Source organism: Camellia sinensis, chromosome 12 (genome assembly GCF_055761805.1).
Source record: "Camellia sinensis isolate YWXY chromosome 12, ASM5576180v1, whole genome shotgun sequence".
NCBI lineage: Eukaryota > Viridiplantae > Streptophyta > Magnoliopsida > Ericales > Theaceae > Camellia > Camellia sinensis.
The window spans coordinates 144050919-144065181 of record NC_138972.1 but is presented as its reverse complement, the minus strand read 5'-3'; the positions used below and the strand labels follow the sequence as shown (position 1 = coordinate 144065181).

Genomic DNA, 14263 nt, shown 5'->3' with positions numbered 1-14263 from the left:
TCTACCACCAGCCACCAGCCACCCATCCGCCACCACCACCTGCCACCTACCACCATCTCCCACCTACCACTCACCCGCCACCCATCTGCTACCACCACCCACCACTCACCACCATTGCTACCTACTCGCTACCACCACCCACCACCAACCACCACCACCACAACCACCACCAACTCGCTACCACCTGCTACCGTCACCCACCACTACCGCCCACCACCGCCCACCACCGCCCACCACTACCACCACCACCCACTCGCTACCACCTGCTACCGTCACCCACCTACCCACCACCACCACCACCACCACCACCCACCACCACCCGCCATCCGCCACCCACCTGCCACCGCCATCCGCCACCCACCTGCCACCGCCACCCGCCACCTACCCGCCACACAGCACTCACCATTACCACCCGCCACCACCATCCACTCGCTACCACCCACCACCGTCACCCACGCACCCACCACCACCACCCACCCGCCACCACCACCCGCCACCACCCATCACTCATCACCATCACCCACCCACCCACCACCACCAACTCGCCACCACCCACCACCACCCGCTACCCGCTACCCACAACCCACCGTCACCACTTTCCACCACCGTTTTCTGCCGCCACTTGTCACCACTTGTCATTCTCACTCTTTTTTGTATTTTTAATTTTTTTTAAACATTTTGTCAATTACCAAACGCGTTTGTAGTTTATATTTTTCTAAAAATAAACAAAAAATAAACAAAAAGTAGTTTATAAAATTTTTGTAAATATAAATTGAAAACGTAAACATTACCAAACAGACCCTAACCATTTCATTTTCAGTTTCCAATTTATATTTACAAAAAATTTAAAAACTATCATAAAAACTTGTTTGATAATTTTTTTGATAATAAAAGTTTTAAAAATGCTGTGAAAGAAAAATATATTTATAACTATCTAAATAAAGGGTGTACCAAAGTCAATGCTCTTTTCAGTTTATAAAGGTTTTAATATATGTGTAATCTACAAGTGGAGAATTTTTTATAATTATCTTCGTATTTATTATTTATTTATTTATGACCTTTAACATTACTTATATATCTTTTTCGTTTTTCATTTTTAACTTTATGAATTACCCATTTTACCCTTCCCTACCAACTCAATACGGGATTATTAGATAAGAGCATTGACAGGGCATTATCGTCATTTTAAACGAAACCCTAGGAACTTCTTCCTTCATCTCCATCCACCCTTAAATCCACTCCTGTTGCCGCTTTCTTCACCTCTCTGCTCCTCCTCCGCATTCGCAATGGTCTCTCTCTCTCTCTCTCTCTATATATATATATATGTTATGAATATATATATATATATCTCTATGATATGAATATATATAGATGTATGTTGTACTGACTGTGTTTGTGTGAATAATGGAAAAATATGAATGAATATAGGCTTCGGAGAAGAAGCTCTCGAACCCAATGAGAGGGATCAAAGTCTAGAAACTCGTCCTCAACATCTCCGTCGGCGAAAGCGGCGATCGCCTCACCCGCGCCGCCAAGGTCCCCCCCTCCTTGCTATGGATTAGAAACTTTTGTTTGTGATGAATCATTGACTTTGGTACATGATCTATATGTCTAATTTGGCCCAAGTATTATTTGTGCTTATAATTTTTTAGCAGAGGAGGGTAATGAGCAAGACTGTTTGGGAAACTCTGAGTAATTTCATCATGGATTAGAAACACATACTACAGATGGTCTCACGGTTTCAGAGATAATATATAAAAGTATTTTGGGGGTTTTGCAATTAATTATATGTTGATCTGTTGTGTTTGGTCTAGATTTTTTTTGATACATTCGTTAGGAAAGTTAAGTGTGCTGCTCATAACATGAGCATAAACCATGTGTTAGATGTGTTTGTAATTTGAAGTCAGCATTTTTGTTTGGTTGGATATTTTTGAAACCCATGGGTGGATTAGTGAATGTGTGTTGGGCTTGGAGTTTTGGAGAAAAGCAACTCAGTGAAAACACTCTAGGAAAGGAAGCCAAACTTTGATGTTACCCATTGGAATTAATAAAAAGCAATTTTTTAAAATTAAACTTTAACCCAAGAAAAAAATAAACAGATTATTTTTTCTGTAGCTTAATGACAAAACAAAATTGTGGGTTTGAAATGTAGAAAGAGCCTCTCCACACATGGTGCATCTGACCCCTTTCCCAAATCCTGCAAAGGCGGCAGCCTCTTGCACTGGGCTGCTTTTAACTGACAACACAGTTTTCCCAAGCTTCACAGTCAAATACCCTCCGAGATGAGTGCATTCAGCAGAGAAACCTTCAATGTCTAGAAACTTCAAAAACGAAATAAAATATCTAGTAACTGTTATTCTTTGATATCAAGGATTTGTAGGGAACATGCTTTATTTTTTGCCTAATGATTTTAATATTTGTGGTGGACAACATGTTTTATGCTGTATTCATATTTTATATCTCAGTGACGGAAAGCTCGATATAGTTGTTCCCTCATTCGTTCACTACCTGGATGTCACGACCCAAACCCGGCCCTATGGGTTTAGCACCGTAACCGGCCAGTAATCCGAGATTACCGAAGGCCTGCCTAACAGTAAACCAGTAAAACAGAGTACAGGGCCTGGCGGAAGCCAATATAGTAAATGAACAATGTCCAATGAGCTGTGACAGTCTACACATACATGCACAATCATTCAGAACAGGGATCTAATCCCTATTAAACGGTACAGTAACAGTCTATACAGTCTATACAGTAAACAAAACAGTTACAGGGACGGACAGGGAATATTAAAACACCCCAAAGCCGAAGCTTGAACGGCTTAGAACCTCACAGTGAGGCACAGTGGTTGGCTGACAAAACAAAAACTTGCCTGACGCTCCTAGCAGCGGTCCAGTGCCTGAACACCTACATATATATAGGAGCAGTGAGCTAAAGCCCAGTGAATAACATAATACGTAAAGAGGTTTAGGATGAATGTCTTTTTAATATTTAAACAGTTCATTGATTCAGTATATCGGTCAGTCAGTTTGTGGCTCATATTGATGCCGTAACAGTCGTTTAGAAATCATAGTAATCGTACGTGGTACATCCGTTAGCAGTACTAGTAGCAGCGTCAGTACAATGGCAGTAACGGTAACAATACAGTAGCAGTACAGTAGCAGTAACAGTAACAGTAATAGTACAGTAGTAGTAACAGTAACAGTAATAGTACAGTGGCAGTACAGTAGCAGTAACAGTAACAGTACAGTAGCAGTACAGTAGCAGTAACAGTAACAGTAACAGTACAGTTCTTATGGACTCAAGAGGTGTCTCGCACAGATTCTAGAGGTGACTCACTTTGTAGCACTTAGTTCCGTGCAGCACTTTGCTCCAAGTTTCACAGATTATAACAGTCATATGTGGTACATCCAGTAGCTAAACAGTACAGTAGGTCTTAATAGACCGGGTCTTAATAGACCAAACAGTGAATGATGGCCATCATATCAGTGAACAGTAGTGGTTCCAACATGGGAACCGACAGAGATCTCTGTAACAGTAGTTGTCAATAACAGTAGTTGCTAAGGATGCCACAATACAGTTCAGAATATAGGTCATACATTCATTCATTCAGTTAACAATACCGTTCAGAAACAGTTCAGTTTAATTGTTCAGAAGATAATCAGTTTGAACATATCTTTACACAAATGTTACTCACAGAGTTCTGGGCTATAGTAAGCTAGAGCGTGTCTCCCCAGTCGCCAACCCTACACAGTTAACAGATTGAACACACACTAAGCTACACAGTTGGGAAAGATTAACAACTTAATCCCTAATGCCTCTGCGTGTTCTACATCTATATCCTCAACAAGATGTCTTAAACTAGGCCTAAGAACGCCTAGAATGGGATGAGGATGCAAAGATGCACATTTAAAACATTTTCAAAAAAACAGAGTCCCGCTCGAGCTCAAGTTTCCCCGCTCGAGCGGTCATGCAACAAAGGTCTCCGCTCGAGCGTACATTACTCCGCTCGAGCGGACTGTAAAACAGTGCAAGATGCTGGGAGCTCGAATTCCCCGCTCGAGCGCCACTTTCCCCGCTCGAGCGGGAGACCAAAATCTGGAAAATCCAGATTTGAACTCCAATGCTCAAATCAAGTTCCAATGCATCAAATTCGATCCTTTTGGGCTAATTTTCTAGAAAACACTTCAAAACTCATAGTATAGCATGTTTCAAAGATCAATTTGAGAAATCAAAGCCCAAAGGTAGTTCAATTAAACATGATTTCAAACCAAGTTTCAAGAACAACAACTCAAATGTGACATGCATGATCTTAAATCATCTTCAAAGTTTTAGTGCTGTTTCAAAAGAGCTCAAACCTTCAAAAACAAGATGAACTCATGGAGTATGACCAAAAGATGGACATGCATGTGAGGTATTATGAACTACAACCTCAAAACTTCAATATATGTACATGCATGCAACCATTAAGCTTCAATTCAACAACAATGAACCAATTCATGACTTAGTTCTACAATGAAGCATGAATCATGCAAGAACAACTCAAAGACACCATCAAGATGATGAATGATCTACCTTAGGTGTAGAATTAGAAGTGAGGGAGCTCAAATTAGTAATCAACCTTCAATTCTTTAAGCAATTCTAGCCAATTCACCATGAAACAAGTTGAACTCAACTCTTCTAGCTCCTCTCTCTCTCTAAGGTCGGCTAGAGCATCAAACAAGGCTGAGGAAATGTTTGTTTCAAGTGCGCACAAGGCTCTAATATGTTATAATAGGAGGCCCACTAACAATGGCAATTTGGTAATTAAGCCTAACTCTTTAATTAGCTTGTTTTAATCTAATTTAGTCATACCTAATCAGTTTTCAGGTAAATACACCATAAACTCACATTAATTATGAGGATTATAAAACATTAATCGATTCCCGGTTCGGCCGCCGATAAGGCCTTCAATTAGCAGTTTAAACATAAAACATGAACAGATAATCAAACAATCAAACAGATAGGTTATGCATTTAAACAGATACAGTCGGTCAATTAATTCCAGACTCCAGTAAGTCAGTTCAGTACTTTTAATCAGCTCAATTATCAGTCATAATCAATTCAGTTTAACGGTAATCAGTGTCTATCGGTAATCAATCAGTCATTAATCGGTAAGCAGTATGAGGGTTGTTACACTGGAAGTCCTTGAAGGTTCTGGTAGAGATAAAATGCCAGGTATAACTTGTTATTGGTTATGTGTGAAAAGCCAGAGTTGGAATATGAATTTTCCTTCTCATTGCATTATGTTAAATTAGAAGCATTTAACTCATTATTTTCTAGTCTAGTGAGAACTTAGAAGTACAAGAGCATGATGAACTTCAGGTTTTCATGTTTTCAAAATCATTAATCACTAAGGTTTTAAATCGCGGTATTAGGACACATAATGGTAATGGTTCCAAACAATATGCATATTGTTCTGTGAATCGACCTTGTTCTGGTCTTTGCATCCCCAGGTAGGAAGTTACATGCGAATGCAGAAGATCGCGAATGCAGAAGATGATTCCGATGAAAATTTAAAAGTTTGCATTATGATATATGTTTTGAGTTCTCAATGTTCTTTCATAAACTAAGCTTTAGATGTTTTGCTGGATATGACGCTCCAAATATGAGGTATGCTGAATTGTTACTATTATCTGTTGTTAGTAAAATATTGTAGTTGGTGTTGTCTTTAACTTGCATATTTACCCACAGACCATCAGATACTACCTAAGAAAGTTTTTGTTTTGAGATTTGGTGTTGGACCTGTTGGTGTTCATATTTTATTTTTTTAATCCTTTTGACTTCAAGACATCAATTCATTCAATCAACTTGTTGAAGCTCCACTTATAGCTTGGCATTTTCATGATCATGCACCTTTATTTGTTTATTTATTTTTTATAAGTAATCTGTGCAAAATAGACAAGTCGTGGAGTCTGTGGAATTGCATTCTAGTGTAATGTGATTTTGATGTAGGAAGTGTACATAACAGTGTATCTGCATGCAATAAGGGTGCTTGCATGGCATTGCAAGCCTTTGTTCTGATCCTGGAGAAAGAATGTAATTAGGTCCATATTTAGGTTAAAGACTATTTATACATTTTAACCAATCCCTGGTTATGTATAGTCCAACATTAACTAATATGCATACATAGGAGTTATGTAAATTCATTTTATTATAGATAAATTTTGTCTCTTATTTCTTGATTGAGAGCTAGTATATGGGGAAAAAAAAATCTTTTGATTAACTTGTGACATTGGACTTAGAGGGAAAAAATCAAAGGTCAAGGTTCTGGAAATAGTTTGCATGTATGGACTGAAACTGAGCAATTGAGTCAGAACTTAAATTGGTTAGTAGTATAACTGGTTATGATGTCTCGTCTATATTTTGAAACATTAGGGAACTGTTAAGGGATTAAAAGGAGATGAGGAATTTAGTTTGCTAACAGCTTTCTCAAATCTGGTGCTGGAATGCTGCAATTTTGGCCAATTGAAATAATAATATTATAAAACCTGGATGGCATTCTGACGAACCATAGTGATTATCTATTTTAATTCTCAGTGGTGTGTTTGGTTGAAGAGAAAAAAGGGAAGATAAGGGAGAGATTCAAAAAGTTTTTATTTTCTTTTGTTTGGTTGACTTAATTGGAGAGAAAATAGAAGAAAAATGAAGGAAAGTTTTTAAATATTTTATCTTCACTCTCCCTTCCCCCCCTCTCTCTCTCTCTCTGATAAGTAAAAATCTTCATTACACAAGCAACTTTGGAGGAAAATTTAAATTTAGATTAAAGTGCAACAAATAACGCTAAGAGTCAATAAACTACATTTTTTTCTTTTAGTTTCTGTCCCACTTTCTTCTCAACCAAACAAGGGGAAATGATTGGTTATTTTGTCCCCTCTTTCCTTCCCTTTTCCTCTCCTTTTATTTTCTCTTATTTTGTCACTAATTGCATCATTATCTCTTGTAATTTAGTTGAAGTAACATTTGCATTTTATCATTTTGAAGGAAACTTGCAGACAAAGTGGCAGCCGAGGGATTTCTAGTAGTGGTTCCTAATTTCTTCTATGGTGAACCTTTTGATCTTAATAACCCTAATATGGACTGGGAATCATGGAGAAAGGCGCATGGCGTGGTTAGTTTCTGGTTTCACTACCCTTTATCTAAAAGTCGGTCATTGAAATTGGCATGCTAGTTTCAAAGATTAAAGAAGTGATAGTGCACATAGTTTTTCTCTATTTCAACATCACAAGGTTCCAAATTGTCGTCATGTATAATTTTTAAAATTTTCAGGGTTGTTCAATTGAGATAGGACTAAAACCAAAATTTTTCGACATGATTAAAATAAAATTAAAAAAAAACGTTAAGTAAATAAAAAAAAATAAATCAATAAAGATCAACTTTAGGCGGATAGATTCATCACTAAATGTTATGAGAAGCATATTGATCCTATTAGAAGACAAAAGGTTTGGAAAGAAAGAATTTTTTCTTCAACAATTCAATTAGCTATGTTAATGTGAACTTTCTGCATTCCAGGATAAAGGGTTTGAAGGTGCCAAGCCAGTAATTTCTGCTTTACGAAGCAAAGGAGTCACTTCAATAGGGGCTGCAGGTTTTTGCTAGGGTGGTAAGATATTTATATTGCTTTTTATATGAAATAAGCTGTGAAATTTGACATAGTTGAACTGGGCTACTCTTCACCAACGAGTCATGGACTCGGCTGCTAAGATTATGGGTTATTTTTGCGTTTGACTCAGGGGTGGTAGTTGTAAAACTAGCAAGGACTGATGAAATTCAGGCTGCAGTGGTTTTGTATCCCGGTCGCATCACAGAAGATGAAATCGAAGGTAAATTTCACACATCTTAAGCTCATAACATGTGTGTGTGTGTGTGTGTGACTGATAGCTTGTTCTTACCAACGTTAAGTGCCCAATTTCAATATTGGGAGCCGAGGTTTTGTGAGACATCGATGCATTCTGTGCTTGTAGGGTTTTTGTTAGGCATTTTATGAGACAATAAATTCTTGTATCTTCAAAGATTGGAAACAATAGCTAAATCTGGAACTTCAGGTATTTTATTTTATCAATAAGGCTGAGTGTTTTACTGGTACAATGTCAACTTCTTCCTTGGGGGGGGGGGAATTAATAATTAATGGTCTGTAATTGAATTTATTCTAATATTACACAACTTTTGTGGAGAAAATGCAGACAAGTGGAGACCTTAATCTCATTGGGCAGTTTGGTGTTGGGTTCTACTCTGTTTATCTTGTCGCTGACTATGTTGAAGTCATTAGCAAACATAATGAAGATAAACAGTATGCCTCTGAATTCATATCCTTTTTCTACTGAACTAGAGTAGTTGTTCTTACAGTCGAAAATTTAACAAATGTAACTGTGGATGCATCTAATTTGTTGACTTTCAGGTATGTTTGGGAATCACAAGCTGATGGGGCATTTGCAATTTCTAAGGATACATGGAATGAACCACTTGGCTGTGGATTTGTTATGTTTGGTTTATAATTTTGGATTTGTTGATTCTATATATATTTTTGGTTTTATGACTTTAAAATATTTAGCCATACATTGAAGATTTTTATTTTGGATTTATTGATTCTATGTATATGTCATATTTATATATGGTAATACAAACGTTTTATACTAGTAACAATTAAAGTTGTTATTCCTTTTCTATTGATGCAGGGGATGAAGAGTTAGTGTGATGAGAAAATTGTCTTTTGTAAGACAAGAATAGTCTCTACAAAAGTAGTAAGTTCATTCATATGCTTCTAGTGGTTTCTGAATTAATTTGTGGTTTTATTTTTCAGGTCAAAAAATTCCTGGAGATATGCAAAATATGGTCAAAGAATTCAACAACTTAGTTTTTTTAAGTTTTTTATTTTTTATTTTTTAATATATGTAAGCACAGTTAAAAACTTTTTACTAATTCCTTTGGAGTATATATTTTTTGAACATTGAACTTTCATTTATGAAATATATGATGTTATTGTATTCAATATATGGTTGTGATTCAAAATATAGTATATAGTGTGTATTACATTCTTTAAATGCATATAACATGTGATCTTATCTAATTATTAATCACGTGTTTTATTAGATATTAATCACATTTAAAATTTGTGATTTAAATGTTTATTATCACATGTTTTATTAGTTATTAATAACACTTAAAACATGTGATTTAAATATTTTTAATCACACTTAAAAGGTGTGATCTAAATGTTTTTAATCACACTTAATCTAAATGTTAACAATCACACTTAAAAGGTATGATCTAAATATTTTTAATCACACTTAAAAGGTTTTTAATCACACTTAAAAGGTGTGATCTAAATGTTATCAATCACACTTAAAAGGTGTGATCTAACTGTTATTAATCACACTTAAAAGGTGTGATCTAAATGTTTTTAATCACACTTAAAAGGTTTTTAATCACACTTAAAAGGTGTGATCTAAATGTTTTAATCACACTTAAAAGGTGTGATCTAAATGTTATCAATCACACTTAAAAGGTGTGATCTAAAAGTTTTAATCACACTTAAAAGGTGTGATCTAACTGTTATTAATCACACTTAAAAGGTGTGATCTAAATATTTTTAATCACACTTAAAAAGTGTGATTAAAAATGACCCCTTTTAATCACACTCCCAAAGACCACACTTTAATAAAACTAAAAAGGTGTGATTAAATAACAAACATCACACAAAAAAAGTGTGATCTTTATCTATTTTTGTAGTAGTGATGGTAATAGTAATGGTAATATAAGATTGTTTAATTTGTTGATTGAGAGATTCTTACTCGATTTATTTGAAATCTGTTCTTAGGGTTTTGATTTAGGACTTTTTACATGATTTATTTCAAATTTATTCTTAGAGGAGCTAATTTGGAATTTTTTACATGATTTCTTCTATGTTGATTCAGAGTTACCTAATTTTTTTTTATTAGTTTGTTAATATTGTCAATATTTTCATTGTCAATATAGATACCTATTTTTTTTATTTATTAGTTTGTCAATATTGTCAATATTTAGAGATACCAAAAAGTCTAGCTCTTTTTTATTTTTATTTTACAGTGGAGATCTTGTTATAGTGGAGATATATATATATATATATATTTTTTTTTTGTTTATAGTGGAGCTTATGTCATTGATTAAACTAGGATGAAAATGATAAAAACAATATATATTTTCCACAATGCATATATCCTTACATTTATTTATTTATTTATTTTTGTTTAATGTTGGGTGATAGTTGTTGGAATATATATAACAATGGAACTGAAAATGACGTATTAGAATTTAATGAGAAGAAGAATGAAATTTAAGAGAATAATGGAAATTAAACAAGATAAAACAATAGAAGAACTTATTGATCGAGACTTGTGTAATTCACAATATCCTAAAGTCAGATTTAGCTACTGTCCTCAATACTTGAATGATCCATTCTTGGACCTTAAATAGCTGGTGCAGTACTTCTTGTTCTTGTCTAAATGTTATTGCATTATTGCCATGTTTGATGCATCTAATTGAAGTAAGCAATTATGTGGATTTTTCCCAAACGTTAAACACTTTTTTTTTTTCCAGAGAAATGATAAAATGAGCTATATTTCTAAAGGAAATGTGAGTTGTCTTTAGTTTGCATCTAATTGAAATAGGCAATTATATATATTTTCCCCTAACATTTAACTACCTAGCATGTAAGCAATACATAACCCAATAGGCATATTGAATTTGTTTTTGATTAGTGGGTCATCTGATTGAATATTAACATGGGTGAAGAATGCTAATTTCATCTCACCTTTATAATATGTTGTTATTTCAACTAAAAAAATGTCAACATCAAATTCCTCTATGAGTGATACTAGTGAAATTTAGTTTAGAAATCGAAAATGTTGTTGCAGGGCGAGAGCAACATTCAAGATTTTAGAGTCAAAGGAAAATCTAGGGATGGTATACTTTGTTTGCCCTTTCAACAACACCAATGGATGCGGCTTCTTTGAGTGATGGATGCTTTTACATAAACGGCGTCAATGGTTGAAGATGCTAAGGGAGGAAAGCGATAAAAATTGTAATATCAAGCCTTTAGTCAACGAACTCATTGTATCCAATGGTGAGCTGAAAGAGATGGTTACAAAGTGTAGAAAAGAAAGTAAATAAATGGTTGTAGAGATTAAAGAACTTCGGGAAAAGTTGCACTACGCCATTGTAATAATAGTATTGATTGGATTTGGACTTTTTCTTTTATTGTTTAAATATTATGTGTAAATTAAATTTGGATTTGGACTTCTTCTTTTGTTGTTTAAATATTAAGTGTAAATTAAGTTGGTTTTGGACTTGGACTGCTCTATTGTAAATTTTGTTGGGATTTATGAATCGATTGAATTATAAGTATTTCACATGGTTTGGATTTATATTGAGATTATTTGAAGTCTGAATGTGATATAGAGGTTTGGATTTATATTGGGATTGTCTGGTGCAGTTTGACTACAACTTATATCTACTTTGTGCTTTCGTGTTTTTTTTTTTTCCTCTATAGAATTGTTAGTTGAGCAAAAAAAAAAAAAAAAAAAAAGGATCCTTGCTGTTGTCAACACAACTATTTTTTTTTAATTTATAAATTTGAGGTCAATATTATTTGTATTTGATAAGAAATTTAGCATTATTTCCTGTAAATATGAAAAATCTTACTAATAGGTTGACTGGAGCAAACTGCTGCTTTGAGAACCAAAGATATTGGAATTATGCTCATGCTAGGAGTTAATATAAATGAATGGCATAAAGATATGCCAATTTTCTTTGAAATACAATGAGATTCATACTCTTCAAGCTCGTATTTTGATTCATTGCAGACTACTGACTACAACATTTTTAGCAACATTCCAACAAAATTTTTAACAACATTCCAGAATTTTCAGCAACATTTACTGTTAACCAAACAACATTCACATGGTGCAATGCTTTGGATGGGGAAAGGTGGAGTAGGATTGATAGATTTTTAATTGATCATAGGTGGTTGGAGAAGTTCTCATTTAAGCAGTGGGGGCTACCTAGAACTCTTTCTGACTATGGCCCAATATTGCTTGTGGAAGATGAGAGGGACTGGGACCCAAGGCCATTTAGATTCATAAATGCTTGGTGCTTGCATCCTAATTTTAAATCTGAAGTGAAGTCAGCTTGGGAAAACAATCAGATTAATGGTTGGGTTAGTTTCATGGTCATGAAAAAGCTGGGGAATCTTAGAGTATGTGTCAGAAGGTGGAATTATCAAGTGTTTGGTAACATTGATGAGAAATTGAAAAAAGCTGAAGATGAATGTAGACATCCCATTTTTGACCGACCTTAAGACTCAGACGTCATTGATTGAGCGCTCGGTGATGGTGCATATTGTGCTCGTTCTGAAGTTACAGAGTCTCGGCTGCGAGCCTTGCCTCCGGATTTCGGGGCTCTTTTGTGCTTTGCCTTGATTTGCGAATCAGGTCCCGTTTTTTCCGTTTTCTCTTCCCGAAGGGAGGGAGAGGCCTCGTAAACCATCTCTCAGTGGCCGTAGGCTATGTTTCGTGGTCGTAGGCCATTTTTCCCGTTTGGAGACCAGTTTCTAGTTTTCGGAGCTGTCGATCGCGTGCCTCTGTTCGGGACCGCTTAACTACCTCCGTTTGCTCCAGTTTTTGGCACACACCTTATTTCCTCTCCCTAGAGGAACACTGTGGCCCGAGAGACCACCTTCATGGTCGCACGCCACCTTCGGTGCCTAACAGCCTGTTTTGTTTTTGGGGCCCCAGGCCGCGTGTTTTGGCCCCCGAACCCTCGTTTTGCATCGGTTAGGGTTCATTTTTGGCATGAACCCTATTTTCATTGTTAGGAAGGTGGTAGTATAGTGGGAGACCAGAAATTCTTTTGAAAAATATTTTCTCTCTCCTCCAGTCGATTTTTTTGGTAGAAAGCTAGTTTTTCCCACTTTTGGATCACAATTTCTGGTCTCCCATATCAGCATTGTGTTGTACTCACCTGGGAGGCCACCAATATGGTAGGCCGACCAGCTTTTTCTTCTTGACCCTTTTGAACCTCGCTAGAAAGCTGGTTTCTCCTTCTCCTGGGTCACTTTTTCTGGTTTTTCACCCTGCAGCTGTATTCTACTCATCTGGGAGGCCACCTTTCTGGTATGGCTGACCAGAAATCCACCTTGACCCTTTTGAACCCTGGTCGGCCAACCAGGGCATGTGGTCGGCCGACCACTTGAACTGGTCGGCCGACCACTTGAACTAGTCGGCCACCTTCCTCCTTTTAGCCTTCTCAAGTGCTTCACAACTGTGCCAGCTGTGAAGCATTTGACCCACTGTCCGAGATTTGAGCCCTTTGTTTCTCTTTTTAAGCAAGCTTTGGTCCCTTTGCTTAGAAGCTTGCACCCTTTACTTGAGGCTTCCTAAAGAAGCCATGGCCCTTTGTCTTCTATAAGACAAGCTCTCAACTCCATTTTTTAAGGTTAGAAAAGATTTGGCTGGAGCATTGCATACTCCCCTCCATAACTCTCCATTCCAAGCTCAAAACACCATTTTTCTTGGCCATTTACACTACACCTCTAAGCCTAACACTTCCACCATCCATTCCAGCACCTTGGAACTCATTTTCAGAGATTGAAGGCTCACTTTCTTAGTCCAGAAGTTGCTGCATTGCTGTGCTACAAGGGTAAGTCTCTATTTTCCCAATTTTTGCACTATTTTGCTCTATACCTTAGCTCCATTTGCAAGTATTTTCGAGCTTTGACATGAATTGAAAAGTGTCTTATTTTGAGCCCCTCTTAAACTTTGTTTAAGGACACTTTTCTGTTTGAGGTCATCTACCTCCTTGTATGCTCCATTCTCTCTTTTAAGGCTTATTTTGCATCATATCTTAGCCTTATTTGCAAGTATTTTTGGACTTCGACATAAACTAGAAAAAGTCTTGTTTTGATCTTCTAAACATGTTTTTTTAAGGACTTTTTTCTTTTTGGGGTCATCTTCCCCCTTGCATGCTTCATTTCCTTATATTTTGAGCTATGCATTAGAGCATTTGCATCAGCCTTGGTTTGGCCTCTTAGCCACTAAAATCTAGTGGATTTTCAGTGGCTTAGATGTGTTTTTGAGCCTCAAAATCAGAGAGGGGTGACCCTTTCACCCCTTGTTCTCTTTACTAGCATTGTTGGCCTTCCAAAGGGACTCTTTTTTGCATGAATTGAAGTCATATTTCAGGCCTCATTTT

The 14263-nt window shown here is 36.4% G+C and overlaps 1 long non-coding RNA gene across 5 annotated transcripts; it reads left to right on the top strand.

Annotated features, from left to right (window-relative positions):
• The first annotated feature begins 1189 nt into the window (after positions 1-1189).
• On the top strand, positions 1190-8982 carry LOC114273126 (uncharacterized). 5 transcript variants are annotated; one of them, XR_014347419.1, is made up of 6 exons: positions 1190-1289; positions 1429-1536; positions 7022-7148; positions 7550-7640; positions 7771-8327; positions 8436-8982. It is a non-coding gene; the product is annotated as an uncharacterized LOC114273126 (long non-coding RNA). The 5 variants fall into 5 exon arrangements; XR_014347422.1 differs by lacking the exon at positions 1190-1289 and having other exon boundaries at positions 1304-1536; positions 7771-8082; positions 8221-8327; XR_014347421.1 differs by lacking the exon at positions 1190-1289 and having other exon boundaries at positions 1305-1536; positions 8436-8749; positions 8838-8982.
• Positions 8983-14263: the final 5281 nt, after the last annotated feature.